This window comes from Podarcis cretensis (assembly GCF_951804945.1).
Source record: "Podarcis cretensis genome assembly, chromosome: 4".
Lineage (NCBI taxonomy): Eukaryota > Metazoa > Chordata > Lepidosauria > Squamata > Lacertidae > Podarcis > Podarcis cretensis.
In genome coordinates, this window is record NC_137173.1 from 1,476,493 (window position 1) to 1,496,680 (window position 20,188).

At 49.5% G+C, this 20,188-nt stretch overlaps 1 long non-coding RNA gene across 1 annotated transcript; it reads left to right on the forward strand.

Annotated features, from left to right (window-relative positions):
• Window positions 1-16,274: 16,274 nt before the first annotated feature.
• On the forward strand, window positions 16,275-17,363 carry LOC307215210. The gene is made up of 2 exons (XR_013838386.1): window positions 16,275-16,442; window positions 17,113-17,363. It is a non-coding gene; the product is annotated as an uncharacterized lncRNA (long non-coding RNA).
• The last annotated feature ends 2,825 nt before the right edge of the window (window positions 17,364-20,188 follow it).

Here is a 20,188-nt window from a genome sequence, read left to right on the forward strand (position 1 = left end):
ATAGTTGGCCATTGGGAGAAGAGGATCCTGGACTCGATGGGTCTCTTTTGGCCTGACCCAGAAGGCTCTGACTTTTGTCATTCCCAGTCTTAAGGAACTCTGGGAAATGGAGTTCTGTGAGGGAGAACTAGGGATTTCCAAGAGAACTTTCAGCAGACATTCTAGACCTTCAATTCTGCAATTGTTTGTTAATTTTCTCAAGCCTATAAAACTTGATTGTGTGTATTAGCCCAGACTGATTCAGTGGACCTTTCAAGGGACGCAGAATCAGATTTCGTCTGAGAAACGTCTGCCTGTGGCCTCAACATTTCTGGTTGTATGACTTTGGGTCACTTTTGAAGTCTTCAATTCTTTCGTCATTCCTGTCCCCTTCTGTACACCTGTTCTGCTTCAAAGCCCATATTCTGAGCGAAGCTCTTGCTCAGGGATGGGGAACCTGAGGTCTTCCGGAATGTGGTCTGACTCTGCTTCCCATTGGCAGGCAGTGGGCTCCCAATCCTTGCCCTTGTTGAACCTCCCTGTCTTCCTACCCCTGCCGCTTCCAACTCTCCCTCTGGTTTTCCCTCCCCACGCTGTCAAACCTGAATGTGAGCTCCCTGGGGCAGAGTCCTGTCCTACATTCCAAGGGCCCTCAATTGATACATGGTGAAGTAATAATCATCATCTGTAAATGCACTTAATTATCCTCAGTGGGCTCAATTACCCTCAAGAAACACGTAATTGCATCTCTGTTTGCAATGCTTTCCTTGGGCCCTGGTAGAGATCACGGCATGTGGCCAGGATTGCCCGGGGCCACCCCTGTCATTGGGAGTGAGGTGGCTGCTTCAGGGGCAGATGCTGGCCTGGAGGACACAGGGGTGAGGCATCGTAGGACAAACACAGCCTGCCACCCCCAAGCTGGCTTGCTGCCTTCAGGTGCAGGAGAGAACATTGTCCCATCTCCAGCACTGAAGACAAAGATTCAGCTTCCAGATGAATCACGGGAGCTGCAGTTTGTTAAGTATTGTGGCTCTTTGAGGGGTTAACTACACTTCCCAGCAGTCTTTGGGGGAAATCATGTGCTTTCACTGTACGTTGAGTACAGAGCCTTAGAAGATTTGGGTTTCCCCATCCTTGCTGAGGGTGGGGACAAAACCCATCACCCTCATGCCCTGGCTGACCACCATCAGTGACAGAGCACTGGGCTAAATGGAGCTTGGTCCAATCTGACAGGGCAGTTTCAAATTTCCCAGGAACTCGCCTTAAAGCCCTGCCAGAGATATCTATAATTCTGTGTTGGGAGTTACCTGTGAGTAAAAGGGTAAAGGTAAAGGGACCCCTGACCATTAGGTCTAGTCGTGGCCGACTCTGGGGTTGTGGCACTCATCTCGCTTTATTGGCTGAGAGAGCCGGCATATAGCTTCCGGTCATGTGGCCAGCGTGACTAATCCGCTTCTGGCGAACCAGAGCAGTGCACGGAAACGCTGTTTACCTTCCTGCCAGTGTGGTACCTATTTATCTATTTGCACTTTGACGTGCTTTCAAACTGCTGGGTTGGCAGGAGCAAGGACCAAGCAACAGGAGCTCACCCCGTCGCGGGGATTTGTACCGCCTACCTTCTAATCGGCAAGTCCTAGGCTCTGTGGTTTAACCCACAGCGCCACCTGCATCCCAATATCTGTGAGTAAGACCCATCAAATTCAAGAAGACACCCCTCTAGCTAGACACGCCGTGAACTGCACTGTTACTTGTTGCCCTTGAATCCCATTTGTATTGGCCATGATTAACTTGGTTTTGATGAGGTCTAAGCTCATCAAACTTGGTTTCGATTCCACTGTATGTTCTTATCTATCAGATGGGAATAATAGGGACTTCCTTTGAAGGACTGTGCTAGATTATTCATTGCTAACCATCAGGCAGCATTTCTGGGCTTCTCAGAGGTGCCTAATACATTGCCCCCTTATGCTCCTGATGAGCTTGCAAGTTGCAGCGCCATTAAGAAAGGCCATGCTAGTCCGCCATGACAAGTGCTGCTAGAGAAAGCAGCGATGGAAGGGGGGGTGTCCTTTGCGGAGTGTGAAGTATTCACCCAGCACACGCTTGAGCTCATGGGGACATGCCCCCCCCCCAGACCGTGGCTGAATTCATTCCCAACAACCCAAAGGACAGGCTGTCCCCCAGACGGCACCCAGGGACAACTGGGCAGATCTCCCACTGAAGATTCATCCTTGCTACCAACCTTGGGGCGTGTAAAAGTGTCAGGGGTCTCTTAACAGAAATCTAAACTCAAGAAACCTACGGCCCCCGAGGTTATTTAGTGCAAGGAGCAGAAGTGATTTGCAGGTGATTTAAGTTTCTGGTGTTGATGCAATCGTAATTCCTTGGCAAAAGCAAATCAAAACATTAGTGGAGTAACTGGTGCATTGCAAGGCAGAAAAGACCCTCAATGTTGATATGAAAAGCACTTGAGTTGTTGCTGCCTGGTTATTTGACTGACCAGTTCCCAGATGCAGGGCTGGGGAAAGTTCTGAACAAAACAAAACCAGAAACACTTTCCTGTGAGAGAACAGCACCAAAGGTCTTGCGCATGATCAGGGCCTCAAAGCTGCCCGTCCATCAGCTGCCTTGCTCTCCTGGCAGAGGGAATTGCTAGCCTGATGGACGGCCCTCTTGTCATCAGAGAAATGCTGGAGGGTATGTGATCCTGGCTGCTGAAGATGGCTGGAAGGTCGCTTGTCCCGTCAGCTGGATGAGCTGATCTGCAGAGCCAAGAGGGGCTCTCTGGGCCGTCTATAACTGAGGATCTGGGCTTGAGTTCCCCAACTGAAGAGGAAGGTAAGCCGGAGCAGTTGCTCTTTTGCTAAGCCTGTTAGATATAACAACAGTCGGTCTACGAGCATTTAGGAAAAGATGCTGCGATTACTGAGACCCAGCATAGGTTTCCCCAAAATAAGTCAGCCAGAACAATCTGATTTCTTTCTTTCTTTCTTTCTTTCTTTCTTTCTTTCTTTCGTTCGTTCGTTCGTTCGTTCGTTCTTTTTTCTCTTTTTGGACAGAGTTACAAACTTGGTGGATCAGGGGAATGCTGTGGACATAGTGTATCTTGAATTCAGTGAGGCTTTTGACAAAATCCCCCATGATTTTCTAGCGAGGAAGCTGTTGAAATGGAGGTTGAACAAGGTAACTATTTGGTGGATTGGTAGCTGGTTGACTGACCGAACCCAAAGAGGACTCCTTAATGGTTCCTCATCAACCTGGGGAGAAGTGATAAGTGATGTGCGCAATGTGCTGTCCTGGGTCTGTTGTTGTTTGACATCTTAAAAAGGACTTGGATGAAGGAATTGAGGGGATGCTCATCCAATTTGCAGGTGACACCAAACTGGGAATTATAGCTAATGCTGCAGAAGACACAATCAGGATTCAAAATGACCTTAACAGTCAACCAAAAACTCTTTGGGATTAGAGGATTAGAGGATTAGAGGAATTGACTTTTTATTGGAGATTGAATGATAATTTATTAGATGATCAAGAAATATATGAAAAAGCACAAAAGACTTTAAAAGACTATTTTATGCATAATTGGAATGGAGAAATAAAAATCATGTGAACAGGATCTAGGGGTCTTGGTGGACCACAAGCTCAACATGAGTCCCCAGCATGATGCAGCAGCAGCAAAAAAAGCTAATACTATTCTAGTCTGCTTCCACAGAAGTCTAGTGTCCAGATCCAGGGAAGTCATAGTCCTGCTCTCTTCTGCCTTGGTCAGACCACACCTGGAACACTGTGTCCACTTCTGGGCACTACAGTTTAAGGAGGATGTGGACAAGCTGGAAAGTGTGCAGAGGAGAACAACCAGGATGATCAAGGGTCTGGAAGGCAAGCCGTATGAGGAGCGGTTGAAGGAGCTGGGTATGTTAAGCCTGGAGAAGAGGATACTGAGAGGAGATATGAGAGCATTCTTCTAATATCTCAAGGGTTGTCCCATGGAGGAGGGAACGTGCTTGTTTTCTCCTGCTCTGGAGGGCAGGACTCGAACCAAAGGCTTCAAGATGCAAGAAGTGAGATTCCGCTGATCATTCGCAAAAGCTCTCTGACAGTAAGGACAGTTCAGCAGTGCAACAGACTCTCACAAGCGGAGGTGGACTCTCCTTGCTTGGAGGTTTTGAAGCAGAGGTTGAATAGCCAATTGCCAGGGATGTTTCAGCTGAGATTCCTGCGTTGCAGAGGGCTGGACTAGATGACCCCTGGAGTCCCTTACAGGTCTACGATTAAGTTTCTGGATCTATTGATTCAGCTACAGGGTACCAGGCAAAGGGCCTTCTTGGCAGTGGCTTCCTCCCTGTGGAAAGACGTCAGATGTCAACCTGGGTGGCCTGAAAGACGGACTAGGCAGATTCATGGAGGAGAAGCTCTAATGTCTCCTAGTCCGGCTGGCTCTGCTCTCCCTCCACCTTCAGAGGCAGCGATGCTTCTGAATCCCACTTGCAGGAAACGGCGTCAAGGGAGAGGCTCTGGGGCTCCAATCCTGCTTGCCCATTGGGGTCCATAGTTGGCCATAGGAAGAAGAGGATCCTGGACTCGATGGGTCCCCTTTGGCCTGACCCAGAAGGCTCTGTCATTCCCAAACTTAAGGAACCTTGGGAAATAGAGTTCCATGAGGGAGCACTAGGAATTTCCAACAGAACTTTCAGCAGACATTATAGAACTTCAAATCCCCAGAATTCTGCAATTGTTTGTTCAACTATTTTCATGCCAAGAAAACTTGGTTGTGTGTATCAGAGGCAGCGATGCGTCTGGATCCCATGTGTATATTTGCCCAGACTGATTCAGGTGACCTTTCAAGGGGCGCAGAATCATCTTTCTCCTGAGAAACACCTGCCTGTGGCCTCAACTTTTCTGGCTATATGAGTTTGGGTCACTTTAGTAGTCTACGTATCCATCTTCGCTCCTGCCCCGTTTTGTACACCTGTTCTGCTTCAAAGCCCATATTTTGAACGAAGCTCTTGCTCAGGGATGGGGAACCTGAGGTCTTCTCTTCCAGATGTGGCCTGACTCTGCTTCCCATCCCCACTGACCGTTGGCAGGCAGTGGGCTCCCAATCCCTGCCCTTGTTGAACCTCCCCATCTTCCTACCCCTGCCGCTTCCAACTCTCCCTCGGCTGTTCTCTCCCCACGCTGTCAAACCTGAATGTGAGCTCCCTGGGGCAGAGTCCTGTCCTACATTCCAATTGATAAATGTTGAAATAATAGTCATCGTCTGAAAGTGCAATTAATTATCATCAATGGACTCAAATATCCTCAAGCGATTTCAACCCTGTTTGCAATGCTTTCTTGGGCCCTGGTACAGATCAGGGCATGTGGCCAGGATTGCCCAGGGCCACCCGTGTCATTGGGAGTGAGGTGGCTGCTTCAGGGGCAGATGCTGGGCTGGAGGACACAGTGGTGAGGCATCGTAGGACAAACACAGCCTGCCACCCCCAAGCTGGCTTGCTGCCTTCAGGTGCAGGAGAGAACATTGTCCCATCTCCAGCACTGAAGACAAAGATTCAGCTTTCAGATGAATCACGGGAGCTGCAGTTTGTTAAGTATTGTGGCTCTTTGAGGGGTAAACTACACTTCCCAGCAGTCTTTGGGGGAAATCATGTGCTTTCACTGTACGTTGAGTACAGAGCCTTAGAAGATTTGGGTTTCCCCATCCTTGCTGAGGGTGGGGACAAAACCCATCACCCTCATGCCCTGGCTGACCACCATCAGTGACAGAGCACTGGGCTAAATGGATCTTGGTCCAAACTGACAGGGCCGTTTCAAATTTCCCAGGAACTTGCCCTAAAGCCCTGTCAGAGGTATCTATTTCTCTGTGATGGGAGTTACCTGTGAATAAAAAGGTAAAGGTAAAGAGACTCCTGACCATTAGTTCCAGTCATGGCCGACTCTGGGGTTGTGGCGCTCATCTCGCTTTATTGGCCGAGGCAGCCGACATACAGCTTCTGGGTCATGTGGCCAGCATGACTAAGCCACTTCTGGTGAACCAGAGCAGCGCACGGAAACACTGTTTACCTTCCGGCCAGAGCGGTACCTATTTATCTACTTGCACTCTGACGTGCCTTCAAACTGCTAGGTTGGCAGGAGCAGGGACTGAGCAACAGGAGCTCACCCCATCACGGGGATTCGAACCGCCAACCTTTTGATCGGCAAGTCCTAGGCTCTGCGGTTTAACCCACAGCGCCACCCACATCCCAATATCTGTGAGTAAGACCCATCAAATTCAAGAAGACAGCCCTCTAGCTAGACACGCCGAGAACTGCACTGTTACTTGTTGCCCTTAAATCCCATTTATATTGTCCATGATTAACTTGGTTTTGATGAGTTCTAAGCTCATCAAACTTAGTTTAGATCCCACTGTATGTTCTTATCTGTCAAATGGGAATAATAGGGACTTCCTTTGAAGGACTGTGCTAGATTATTCATTGCTAACCATCAGGCAGCATTTCTGGGCTTCTCAGAGGTGCCTAATACATTGCCCCCTTATGCTCCTGATGAGCTTTGCAAGTTGCAGCACCATTAAGAAAGGCCATGCTAGTCCGCCATGACAAGTGCTGCTAGAGACAGCAGTGATGGAAGGGGGTGTCCTTTGCGGACTGTGAAGGATTCACCCAGCACACGCTTGAGCTCATGGGGAAAGAACACATGCCCCACCCCCAGACCATGGCTGAATTCATTCCCCACAACCCAAAGGACAGGCTGTCCACCAGACGGCACCCAGGGACAACTGGGCAGATCTCCCACTGAAGATTCATCCTTGCTACCAACCTTGGGGCGTGTAAAAGTGTAAAAGTGTCAGCGGTCTCTTAACAGAAATCTAAGCTCAAGAAACCTACGGCACCCGAGGTTATTTAGTGCAAGGAGCAGAAGTGATTTGCAGGTGATTTAAGTTTCTGGTGTTGATGCAATCGTAATTCCTTGGCAAAAGCAAATCAAAACATTAGTGGAGTAATTGGTGCATTGCAAGGCATAAAAGACCCTCAATGTTGATATGAAAAGCACTTGAGTTGGGTTTCTGTTTCCTGTTCCTGCCTGGTTATTTGACTGACCAGTTCCCAGATGCAGGGCTGGGGAAAGTTCTGAACAAAACAAAACCAGAAACACTTTCCTGTGAGAAAACAGTTCCAAAGGTCTTGCGCATGATCAGGGCCTGAAAGCTGCCCGTCCATCAGCTGCCTTGCTCTCCTGGCAGAGGGAATTGCTAGCCTGATGGACGGCCCTCTTGTCATCAGAGAAATGCTGGAGGGTATGTGATCCTGGCTGCTGAAGATGGCTGAAGGTCCTTTGTCCCGTCAGCTGGATGAGCTGTTCTGCAGAGCCAAGAGGGGCTCTCTGGGCCGTCTATAACTGAGGATATGGGCTTGAGTTCCCCAACTGAAGCGGAAGGTAAGCCAGAGCAGTTGCTCTTTTGCTCAGCCTGTTAGATACGTCAACAGCCGGTCTACGAGCGTTTAGAAAAAGATGCTGCGATTACTGAGACCCAGCATAGGTTTCCCCAAAATAAGTCAGCCAGAACAATCTGATTTCTTTCCTTCTTTCTTTTTTCTCTTTTTGGACGGAGTTACAAACTTGGTGGATCAGGGGAATGCTGTGGACATAGTGTATCTTGAATTCAGTGAGGCTTCTGACAAAATCCCCCACGATATTCTAGTGAGGTAGCTGTTGAAATGGAGGTTGAACAAGGTAACTATTTGGTGGATTGGTAGCTGGTTGACTGACCGAACCCAAAGAGGACTCCTTAATGGTTCCTCATCAACCTGGGGAGAAGTGATAAGTGATGTGCGCAATGTGCTGTCCTGGGTCTGTTGTTGTTTGACGTCTTTATAAAGGACTTGGATGAAAGAATTGAGGGGGTGCTCATCCAATTTGCGGTTGGCACCAAACCAGGAATGGTAGCTAATGCCGCAGAAGACACAATCAGGATTCAAAATGACCTTAACAGTCAACCAAAAACTCTTTCAGATCATAATCCAATTTTGTGTGAAATTATAGGAATAGACTTTTCGTTGGAGACTGAATGATAATTTATGAGATGATCAAGAAATATATGGAAAAGCACAAAAGACTTGAAAAGACTATTTTATGCATAATTGGAATGGAGAAATTGGACACCACAGTTTAAGAAGGATGTGGACACCTGGAAGGTGTGCAGAGGAGAACAACCAGGGTGATCAAGGGTCTGGAAGGCAAGCCGTATGAGGAGCGGTTGAAGGAGCTGGGTATGTCAAGCCTGGAGAAGAGGAGACTGAGAGGAGATATGAGAGCCATCTTCAAATATCTCAAGGGTTGTCCCATGGAGGAGGGAGCGTGCTTGTTTTCTCCTGCTCTGGAGGGCAGCGCCTTGACCCTTTATCCTGCACCTGACGACAGCTGCCTCTCCTTCAACACTCCCCAGGTCCATGGCACATATTGGGCTGCTTCTGTTTTCAATATGCATTTCGTGTTTTTACGTTGTGATTTTACCCTGTGAATCGCCTGAGATCTGTGGGTATAGGGTGGCCTACAAATTTGGATGATGACGATGATGATGATGATGATGAAGTACTATCATGGCGCCTTGTAGCTGCCTCTCCTCTCCACTCAGAGTTCCCCTTGCTTTCTTCACAGGGTGGAACAGGAGCTGCTCTGGCATCCCTTTCTGGAAGGCTGTGGTGCATGGTCCCTACTTTGGGGTCCTGATCCTGCAGCCCCTTCTCTTCACCACTCATGGGCTCTCCCCCCCCCTCCTGACTTGCTGCATGAGCTCCATATGCAGGGATGACTTAACACATCTGCCCAGCCTCCTGCTGAGTCAGGCCTGGCTCCCCCTGATAGCTCCGGCTGCAAGAGGCCGACCTGTTGCTCAGGAGGAGGTGAAAATGACTCTGTTGCAGATCACCCAAGCAGCAGCAATTCTGACACAGCAAAAATACACTTTCGCCCAGCGAGCATTGGAATTAAAGGAGCATAATTCAGTCTGCAGGAGCATCGCTGGTTGTTGACGAGACTCGTTTGACAACAGAGAGAAACTGAACCTTTCATGTCCTCAGGCCAGTGGAACTCTCTGCCACTGGAGACTCAGGGGGCGCCTTCCATGCAAAGCTTTAGTTGCCTGCTGAAAACATTTCTATTCCTCCCGGACTGTGCAGGCAATTAAGAACGCATCCTTTTGCAAATGGTTAATCGATGTTTGTTCACTTTTTCAAAGGTTAAACAGGTATTATTTCTTTACTGATGTAAATCTCTTGGGTATAGTTTTGTATGACACAGTGGTGTACAAATATTTTTATAAATGAATATGAAATGTTTTTATAAATACATGTGAATGAAGGAAATAAACAAATGAGGAGAGCTGGGCTCCCATTGCTCCCACTGGCCAACCAGATGTCCAACGGAAGCCCCCCCTCCCCCAGCCCCCCTCCCGTGCTTTGCTCTTCCCTCCCCCAGTCACAGGCGCTCAGTGGTTCAGAGCATATCCCCTCAACTGTGCCAGAACAAACGGGACATCTCATTTTTCCCTGCATGAGCATGGCAGTCATTTGGGAGCCCCTGCTCTCAGGCGATGTTGGAATGTGATTTTCCCTTGAAAAAAGCACATTGGGGGACCAGGGACCTTGTGTGGGTCACGTGATTCTCACAGGAGTGTGGCCCCAGACGATGGGGTCCCGCTTTCCCTCCCTGTGGCATTTGACAGTGTGCCATGGGCTGGCTTAAAGGAGCCTGGTAGCCACTGTGCCCAAGGGCCACGGAAAGGTCGTCTTCTGCTGCTGTGAATGTAATATCTTATTCTGAAATATTGTTTTGAGTTTGGGTGGGTGGCTTAGCCCATATGATGCTGGAGCGAGTCCCTTCTCATTCCTGGACCCAGCGAGGGTTGAAATCCTTTGCTGAAGGAGCCGGGCAGCTTTCTGGGCCAGCGAATGGCCTGAGGGCGCAAGGAAGGCGCTTGCTCTGTGCCCGAGGACACCTGGCTGGCAGTCAGAAGGACAAAAGCCACAGGGGGAGCGGCTGATTCCAAGCCTGGGACTGGGGGAGAACCTCGCCTCTGCTTCATCTGGGAGACAGGGATGTCCATCAAGTTAATCATGTTAATCATGGCCAATATAAATGGGATTTAAGGACAACAAGTAACAGTGCAGTTCTCGGCGTGTCTAGCTAGAGGGATGTCTTCTTGAATTTGATGGGTCTTACTCACAGGTAATCCGAACTTGATTACCTGTGTTCGGATGACCATCATATCTACTACTGATGGATGACCATCATATCTACTACTGTGGGCAAGAAACCCGTAAAAGAAATGGAGTGGCCCTCATAGTCAACAAAAGAGTGGCAAAAGCTGTACTGGGATGTAATCTCAAAAATGATAGAATGATCTCGATACGAATCCAAGGCAGACCTTTTAACATCACAGTAATCCAAGTTTATGCACCAACTACTGGTGCTGAAGAAACTGAAATTGACCAATTCTATGAAGACTTACAACACCTTATAGAAGTGACACCAAAGAAGGATGTTCTTCTCATTATAGGGGATTGGAATGCTAAAGTAGGGAGTCAAGAGATAAAAGGAACAACTGGCAAGTTTGGCCTTGGAGATCAAAACGAAGCAGGGCAAAGGCTAATAGAGTTCTGTCAAGAGAACAAGCTGGTCATCACAAACACGCTTTTCCAACAACACAAGAGACGACTCTACACATGGACATCACCAGATGGGCAGCATCGAAATCAGATTGATTATATTCTCTGCAGCCAAAGATGGAGAAGCTCTATACAGTCAGCAAAAACAAGACCTGGAGCTGACTGTGGCTCAGATCATCAGCTTCTTATAGCAAAATTCAAGCTTACACTGAAGAAAGTAGGAAAAACCACTGGGCCGGTAAGATACAATCTAAGTCAAATCCCTTATGAATACACAGTGGAAGTGAGGAACAGGTTTAAGGATTTAGATTTGGTGGACAGAGTGCCTGAAGAACTATGGATGGAGGCTCGTAACATTGTACAGGAGGCAGCAACGAAAACCATCCCAATGAAAAGGAAATGCAAGAAAGCAAAGTGGCTGTCCAATGAGGCCTTACAAATAGCGGGGGAGAGAAGGCAAGCAAAATGCAAGGGAGATCGTGAAACATACAGGAAATTGAATGCAGATTTCCAAAGAATAGCAAGGAGAGACAAGAAGACCTTCTTAAACAAGCAATGCAAAGAAATAGAGGAAAGCAATAGAATGGGAAGAACCAGAGATCTGTTCAAGAAAGTTGGAGATATGAAAGGAACATTTCGTACAAAGATTTCCATAATAAAGGACAAAAGTGGAAAGGACCTAACAGAAGCAGAAGACATCAAGAAGAGGTGGCAAGAATACACAGAGGAATTATACCAGAAAGAAACGGATGTCTCATATACCCCAGGTAGTGTGGTTGCTGACCTTGAGCCAGACATCCTGGAGAGTGAAGTCAAATGGGCCTTAGAAAGCACTGCAAATAACAAGGCCAATGGAAGTGATGGTATTCCAGCTGAACTATTTAAAATTTTAAAAGATGATGCTGTTAAGGTGCTACACTCAATATGCCAGCAAGTTTGGAAAACTCAGCAGTGGCCAGAAGATTGGAGAAGATCAGTCTACATCCCAATCCCAAAGAAGGGCAGTGCCAAAGAATGCTCCAACTATCGCACAATTGCACTAATTTCTCACGCTAGCAAGGTTATGCTTAAAATTCTACAAGGAAGGCTCAAGCAGTATGTGGACCGAGAACTCCCAGAAGTGCAAGCTGGATTTAGAAGAGGCAGAGGAACCAGAGACCAAATTGCAAACATGCGCTGGATTATGGAGAAAGCTAGAAAGTTCCAGAAAGACATTTACTTCTGCTTCATTGACTATGCAAAAGCCTTTGACTTTGTCGACCATGGCAAACTATGGCAAGTTCTTAAAGAAATGGGAGTGCCTGATCACCTCATCTGTCTCCTGAGAAATCTCTATGTGGGACAAGAAGCTACAGTTAGAACTGGATATGGAACAACTGACTGGTTCAAAATTGGGAAAGGAGTACGACAAGGCTGCATTTTGTCTCCCTGCTTATTTAACTTATATGCAGAATTCATCATGCGAAAGGCTGGGCTGGATGAATCCCTAGCCGGAATTAAGATTGCCGGAAGAAATATCAACAACCTCAGATATGCAGATGACACAACCTTGATGGCAGAAAGTGAGGAGGAATTAAAGAACCTTTTATTGAGGGTGAAAGAGGAGAGTGCAAAATATGGTCTGAAGCTCAACATCAAAAAAACGAAGATCATGGCCACTGGTCCCATCACCTCCTGGCAAATAGAAGGGGAAGAAATGGAGGCAGTGAGAGATTTTACTTTCTTGGGCTCCATGATCACTGCAGATGGTGACAGCAACCACGAAATTAAAAGACGCCTGCTTCTTGGGAGAAGGGCAATGACAGGCCTAGACAGCATCTTGAGAAGTAGAGACATCACCTTGCCAACAAAGGTCCGTATAGTTAAAGCTATGGTTTTCCCAGTAGTGATGTATGGAAGTGAGAGCTGGACCATAAAGAAGGCTGATCGCCGAAGAATTGATGCTTTTGAATTATGGTGCTGGAGGAGACTCTTGAGAGTCCCATGGACTGCAAGAAGTTCAAACCTCTCCATTCTTAAGGAAATCAGCCCTGAGTGCTCACTGGAAGGACAGATTGTGAAGCTGAGGCTCCAGTACTTTGGCCACCTCATGAGAAGAGAAGACTCCCTGGAGAAGACCTTGATGTTGGGAAAGATGGAGGGCACAAGGAGAAGGGGGCGACAGAGGACGAGATGGTTGGATAGTGTTTTCGAGGTTACCAGCATGAGTCTGACCAAGCTGCGGGGGGCATGGAGTACAGGAGTGCCTGGCGTTCTCTGGTCCATGGGGTCACGAAGAGTCGGACACGACTAAACGACTAAACAACAACAACAACACTCACAGGTAACTCCCATCACAGAAAAATAGATACCTCTATCAGGGCTTTAAGGCAAGTTCCTGGGAAATTTGAAACTGCCCTGTCAGATTGGACCAAGATCCATTTAGACCAGTGCTCTGTCACTGATGGTGGTCAGCCAGGGCATGAGGGTGATGGGTTTTGTCCCCACCCTCAGCAAGGATGGGGAAACCCAAATCTTCTAAGGCTCTGTACTCAACCTACAGTGAAAGCACATGATTTCCCCCAAAGACTGCTGGGAAGTGTAGTTTACCCCCTCAAAGAGCCACAATACTTAACAAACTGCAGCTCCCGTGATTCATCTGGAAGCTGAATCTTTGTCTTCAGTGCTGGAGATGGGACAATGTTCTCTCCTGCACCTGAAGGCAGCAAGCCAGCTTGGGGGTGGCAGGCTGTGTTTGTCCTACGATGCCTCACCACTGTGTCCTCCAGCCCAGCATCTGCCCCTGAAGCAGCCACCTCATTCCCAATGACACGGGTGGCCCTGCGCAATCCTGGCCACATGCCCTGATCTGTACCAGGGCCCAAGAAAGCATTGCAAAGAGAGTTGCATTCGCTTGAGGATAATTGAGTCCATTGAGGATAATTAATTGCACTTTCAGATGATGATTATTACTTCACCATGTATCAATTGAGGGCCCTTGGAATGTTGGACAGGACTCTGCCCCAGGGAGCTCACATTCAGGTTTGACAGCGTGGGGAGAGAACAGCAGAGGGAGAGTTGGAAGCGGCAGGGGTAGGAAGACAGGGAGGTTCAACAAGGGCAAGGATTGGGAGCCCACTGCCTGCCAAAGGTCAGTGGGGATGGGAAGCAGAGTCAGACCACATCCGGAAGACCTCAGGTTCCCCATCTCTGAGCAAGAGCTTCGCTCAGAATATGGGCTTTGAAGCAGAACAGGTGTACAGAAGGGGACAGGAATGACGAAAGAATTGAGGACTTCTAATGTAACCCAAAGTCATACAACCAGAAAAGTTGAGGTCCCAGGCAGGTGTTTCTCAGGAGAAAGATGATTCTGCGCCCCTTGAAATGCCACCTGAATCAGTTTGGGCAAATACACACATGGGATCCAGAAGCATCTCTGCCTCTGATGGTGGAGGGAGAGCAGAGCCAGCCAGACTAGGATCCATTAGAGCTTCTCCTCCATGAATGTGTCTAGTCCGTCTTTCAGGCCACCCAGGTTGACATTTGATGTCTTTCCACAGGGAGGGAGCCACTGCCAAGAAGGCCCTTTGCCTGGTACCCTGTAGCTGAATCACCGGAGGAGGAGGACCTCAGTGTCTGGGCTGAGCGATGGGGGTGGAGACGCTCCTTTGGGACTTCCCTATCCAGGGCTGCCTTCAAGTGTCTTTTAAAAGTTGTATAGTTGCTTGTCCCCTTGGCTCTGGAGCGGCATCACTGTTGGGATACTGCTGGGGAAACGACGGCATCAGGCAGGCCCCCAGCTTACTCTGGACGATCACCGGTCTCCCGTGGAGCAGCATCAGTCTCTTGGATATACTTTTGTATGACACAGTGATGTACAAATATTTTTATAAATGAATATGAAATGTTTTTATAAATACCTATGAATGAAGGAAATAAACAAATGAGGAGAGCTGGGCTCCCGTTGCTCCCACTGGCCAACCAGATGTCCTACGGAAGCCCCCCCTCCCCCAGCCCCCCTCCGGTGCTTTGCTCTCCCCTCCCCCAGTCACAGGAACTCAGTGGCTCACAGCATATCCCCTCAACTGTGCCAGAACAAACAGGACATCTCATATTTCCCTGCGTGAGCATGGCAGTCATTTGGGGGCCCCTGCTCTCAGGCGATGTCGGAATGCAATCTCCCCTCAAAAAAGCACATTGGGGAGCCAGGGACCTTGTGTGGGTCACGTGATTAACGGAGGAGTGCGGCCCCAGAAGATGGGGTCCCGCTTTCCCCCCATGTGGCATTTGACAGTGTGCCATGGGCTGGCTTAAAGGAGCCTGGTAGCCACTGTGCCCAAGGGCCACGGAAAGATCTTCTTCTGCTGCTGTGAATGTAATATCTTATTCTGAAATATTCTTTTGAGTTTGGGGTGGGTGGCTTAGCCTGTATGATGCTGGAGCGAGTCCCTTCTCATTCCTGGACGCAGCGAGGGGAGCCCATTGAGGATAATTAATTGCACTTTCAGATGATGATTATTATTTCACCATTTATCAATTGGAATGTAGGACAGGACTCTGCCCCAGGGAGCTCACATTCAGGTTTGACAGCATGGGGAGAGAACAGCAGAGGGAGAGTTGGAAGCGGCAGGGGTAGGAAGACAGGGAGGTTCAACAAGGGCAAGGATTGGGAGCCCACTGCCTGCCAATGGGAAGCAGAGTCAGACCACATTCCGGAAGACCTCAGGTTCCCCATCCCTGAGCAAGAGCTTCACACAGAATATGGGCTTTGAAGCAGAACAGGTTTATAAAAGGGGGCAGGAGTGCAGAAAGAATTGAGGACTTCTAAAGTGACACAAAGTCGTACAGCCAGAAAAGTTGAGGCAGGCATTTCTCTGGAGAAACATGATTCTGCGCCCCTTGAAAGGTCACCTGAATTAGTCTGGGCAAATACACACATGGGATTCAGAAGCATCGCTGCCTCTGATGGTGGAGGGAGAGCAGAGCCAGCCAGACTAGGAGCCATTGATAGCCTCTCCTCCATAAGTCTGCCTAGTCCTTCTTTCAGGCCACCCAGGTTGACATCTGATGTCTTTCCACAGGGAGGGAGCCACAGCCAAGAAGGCCCTTTGCCTGGTACCCTGTAGCTGAGTCACCAGAGGAGGACCTCAATGTCCAGGCCAAGCGATGGGGGTGGAGACGCTCCTTTGGGTCTGCCTTCAGATGTCTTTATTTATACTTGCTTATCCCCTTGGCACAGGGGTGGCATTACTCCATACCCTCCAGGATTTCTCAGAGGAAAATAGGGATGTCATAAGGAAAATCACAGCATTCTTTGATCAAATCAGAAACTAGGACGGCTTCTGTAAATCCAGGAGGAGGAGCTTTGGCCTAGGGTATAAAAGGCTCCAGCCCTGGAAGAAGCTCCAGCTCAACTCAGAAGGTTTTCTCCAGCAGCCGAGAGAAACTCCCAGCCCACAGCAAGCCATCATGGCAAGTGTCATGATGACAGTCAACGTGGCAGAATTGGGTGGGGACATGCTTACCCGGTAAGTCCAGGGTTGGTCGCCTCTCTAAGCAGGTTGGGCAGGAACTACTCTTTCCACCTGGATAATAACCATCTGTTCCTCTCCCTTTCTCCTTCCTTCCTTCCTTCCTTCCTTCTCTCCAGGTTGTTGATCGTCTTCCCCTGGACACAGGGTTTGTTCTCTAACATCGGGGACCCGTCTGGCCCTGTCCTCTCATTAGGAACCTCTCCAGCCCTCTTTGCACAAGGTCAAGGAGGCTTCTTCCGAGCTGCGTGAACTGCTCTGCGACAATCTCCACGTGGACCCCCTCAACTTCAGGGTGAGGCTGCTCCGCCGCCCCAAGGGGCTGCCTGGCAAGGGGGACTGGGGGGGTGCTGTGTGCGTGTCACTCTGGGTGGCTTACAGGACATAAAACATTGTAAGACATTAGACATTTCCTGTTACAGGGTTGCATTCTGATTTCAGTTAGTTTTTCATTTCCTTGACATCTGGTGGGAGGGCATTCCACAGGGCGGGGGCCACAACTGAGAAGGCCCTCTGCCTGCTTCCCTGTAACCTCACCTCTCACAGTGAGGGAACCGCCAAAAGGGTCGCCTTCAAAGGTAGCCCCACATAGAGTGCATTACAGTAGTCCAAGTGGGAGATAGCCAGAGCATGCACCACTCTGGCAAGACAAGCTGGGGGTGGGGTCTCATCCTGTGGACCAGATGGAGTTGGGAGACAGCTGCCCTGGACACAGAAATGACCTGTGCCTCCATGGACAGATGTGAGTCCAAAATGACTCCCAGGCTGCCCACCTGGTCCTTCAGGGGCACAGTTTCCCCATTTAGGACCAGGGAGTCCCCCACACCTGCCTGCCTCCCGTCCCCCCAAAACAGTAATTCTGTCTTGTCAGGATTCAGCCTCAGTCTGTTGAATCTGCTGTGGGATCTGTTGTGGGGAGAGGGTGCCCCATACATGGGCCCCCTGGCAGAAGGAGTCTCTTCCAGCTCCTGTTGAAGTCTTCATCACCCACCCCCACCCCCTTTGGACAGGAATTCACCCCTGCTTACCACCATGCCTTCCACAAGCTGGTCAGGGTGGTGGCTCATGCGCTGGCCTGCCGGTCCCACTGAGACACCCCCAGGGAGAAGCGGCCGCCTCCTTCTGCTCTCGCCACCCACCAGGTTTGGTGGGGGCCACCCCTTCCAGCCCCCATGTGACGCTTGACCCTCTAATAAATCCTTCCTCTGCAGTCTGACATGGCTTCCTGTGTCTCCTTCTCTGGGACAGAGGGAGGGGACAGGCCTGGGGGTGGGGGGTTAGTTGGGGGGCGTGGAAAGGGGGGGGTCTTCTCTGTCACTCAAGAAGAATCATTAAGCACCAGTGGCGGGTTTTAGGGCGCTATGGCATTTTGCCCCCTCCAAGCTGCAGTGCTTTTCAGAGCCAGAGACCCCTGCTGTGTCCCCAAATCTTTTATCCCCAAAATTCCTGGCAAGGTCCCCCCCCCATGCTCCCAGGCCCCCCCCCCGTCTCATTGGTTGTCTCCCCACCCATTTCTTGGTATTTGCTCCTGTTCTGTTGCCCTCTCTGTTCTTCCTACTCTGGAGAAATTGGGGGCGAAAGACTCAGAGGGGGATGCGGACCCTTCCCCTGCTCTGGATTCCATCCCTCTGAATAAGGGGTGGGGGTACCAACATGGCCACCCAGGGAGACCCCCAAGGGCCACTCTCCCCCCGCATATCCCCTCCCTGCCTCTTTCCAGATGGGTGTCGGGGACGGAGCTGCCTCCGAATCGGCAGGGAGAGAGGGGAATTCATTTCTTTTTACCCATTTATTTCTTCATTAAATTTGTGGGTTCACAGGATGAAATTACGATATAAAAACACAAAACACATAATCAAATGAAAACAAATACAACCCAATAAACACCCCCGCCAACATACTTCACACCCATAAAAACATCAAAAGAATTTACCACCTTCATTGGAACATCAAACAAAGCGATCCAAAAGAAAACGCCAGGGGGGCAGCGAACCCGGCAAGTCGCCCTTTGGGGATCCCAGGCGGAGGTCTATGGGGGGAAAGGGGCAGGTCTCCCCTAACCTTCCGAGGGCATCGAAAGGGCACGACCCGCGCTCGCCCGGTAATTTATTTTGGGGGGGTTGTGAGCCGGGATGGACATCCCTGTCTCCCAGACGAAGCAGAGGCGAGGTTCTCCCCCCGTCCCAGGCTTGGAAGCAGCCCCTCCCCCTGTTGCTTTTGTCCTTCTGACTGCCAGCCAGGTGTCCTCGGGCGCAGAGCAAGCGCCTTCCTTGCGCCCTCCGGCCATTCGCTGCCCCAGAAAGCTGCCTGGCTCCTTCAGCAAAGGAATTCAGACTGTCCCCGAACAGCCCTGGCCAACTCCCGTGGGGAGGGCGGGGAACAGCTTTGAATGGGGACACAATTGGCAAGCGAAGAGCCACACGCCCCCTTCAAAGGGATCCTGATTTCTGCTGCAGGAGAAAAGCATCTCTTTGGAAAGACACTGATTTCTGCTTTGCTTGAACGGGGCAAGGAGGGGAGGGAATGTTTTAAGTTATGGGGCTTTTTCGGGATCTGCGTCATCTCCCTTCCCCTGAAGCAAGGAATGCAAAGATTTCGGGAAGAGCGGACTTTAAATTTGCCTCTTTGCGATGGATTAGTTTTAGAAGTCAGGACTTTGCCTGAAAGAAGAGGGAGTTTTGAGGGATTTTGACCCCCCCCCCTTGGGACTTCCTCATGAGAAATAAAAGCAGTAAAGAAGAAAAGAGGGGTGACAACTGGATCGACTGTCTGCTAAGCAGGAAGATTTACGAGTTTAGGGGGGAGGAAGGAGAGGAGACCAGGATTTTGTGGAGATTACATCAGCCCATCTCCTTGGAGCTTGAAGGTGGAAACAAGAACAGCCAAAGGGACAGGACGGACCACATTGTGCAGCATCTTGACGGCTTCTGAGACGCACAAGAAGAGAAATGGATTCTGCATATTTCTCAATGAGCTGGTTGTGTGTAAAATTGAGGATTAAATTTGGAGAAATGTGAAGGGTGGGTGGCGCTAGAAGATTGGCAGTGTTACAGGAGGGGATGTATATTATATATTTATACAAAAAACCCCTAGGGGTTTCGTGTTCACCCTCTGCAGTCCATGGTAGTGAGGCTGAGTTGCTGGTTATGGTGGCCAGAATTTCAATGGCTTATCTCTTGAGGATAATTGAGTCAATTGAGGATGATTAAGTGTACTTTCAGATTATTATTATTATTATTATTATTATTATTATTATTATTTCACCATTTATCAACTGAGGGCCCTTGGAATGTAGGACAGGACTCTGCCCCAGGGAGCTCACATTCAGGTTTGACAGCGTGGGGAGAGAGCAGCAGAGGGAGAGTTGGAAGCGGCAGGGGTAGGAAGACAGGGAGGTTCAACAAGGGCAGGGATTGGGAGCCCACTGCCTGCCAATGGGAAGCAGAGTCAGACCACATCCGGAAGACCTCAGGTTCCCCATCCCTGAGCAAGAGCTGCATTCAAAATATGGGCCCCAGGATCTGGACCTCAGGGTTTGGGCTAAACAATGGGGGTGGAGACACTCCTGTGGGTATACAGGGCTGAGGCCTTTTAGGGCTTTCAAGGTCAACACCAAAACTTTGAATTGTGATCGGCGGTCTTAGCAGCCCCTCCCAGTCACCAGTCTAGTTGCCGCATTCTGGATTAGTTGCAGTTTCCGCGTCACCTTCAAAGGTAGCCCCACATAGAGTGCATTGCAGTAGTCCAAGTGGGAGATAACTAGAGCTTGCACCACTCTGGCCAGACAGTCAGGGAGGGTCTCATTCTGCGTACCAGATGGAGCTGGTAGACAGCCGCCATGGACACAGAATTAACCTGCACCTCCATTGACAGCTGTGAGTCCAAAATGACTCCCAGGATGTGCACCTGGTCCTACAGAGGCACAGTTGCCCCATTCAGAACCAGCGAGTCGCCCACACCTGCCCGTTCCCTGTCCACCAAGAACAGTACTTCTGTCTTTTCAGCATTCAACCTCAGTCTGTTGAATCCGTTGTGGGATCT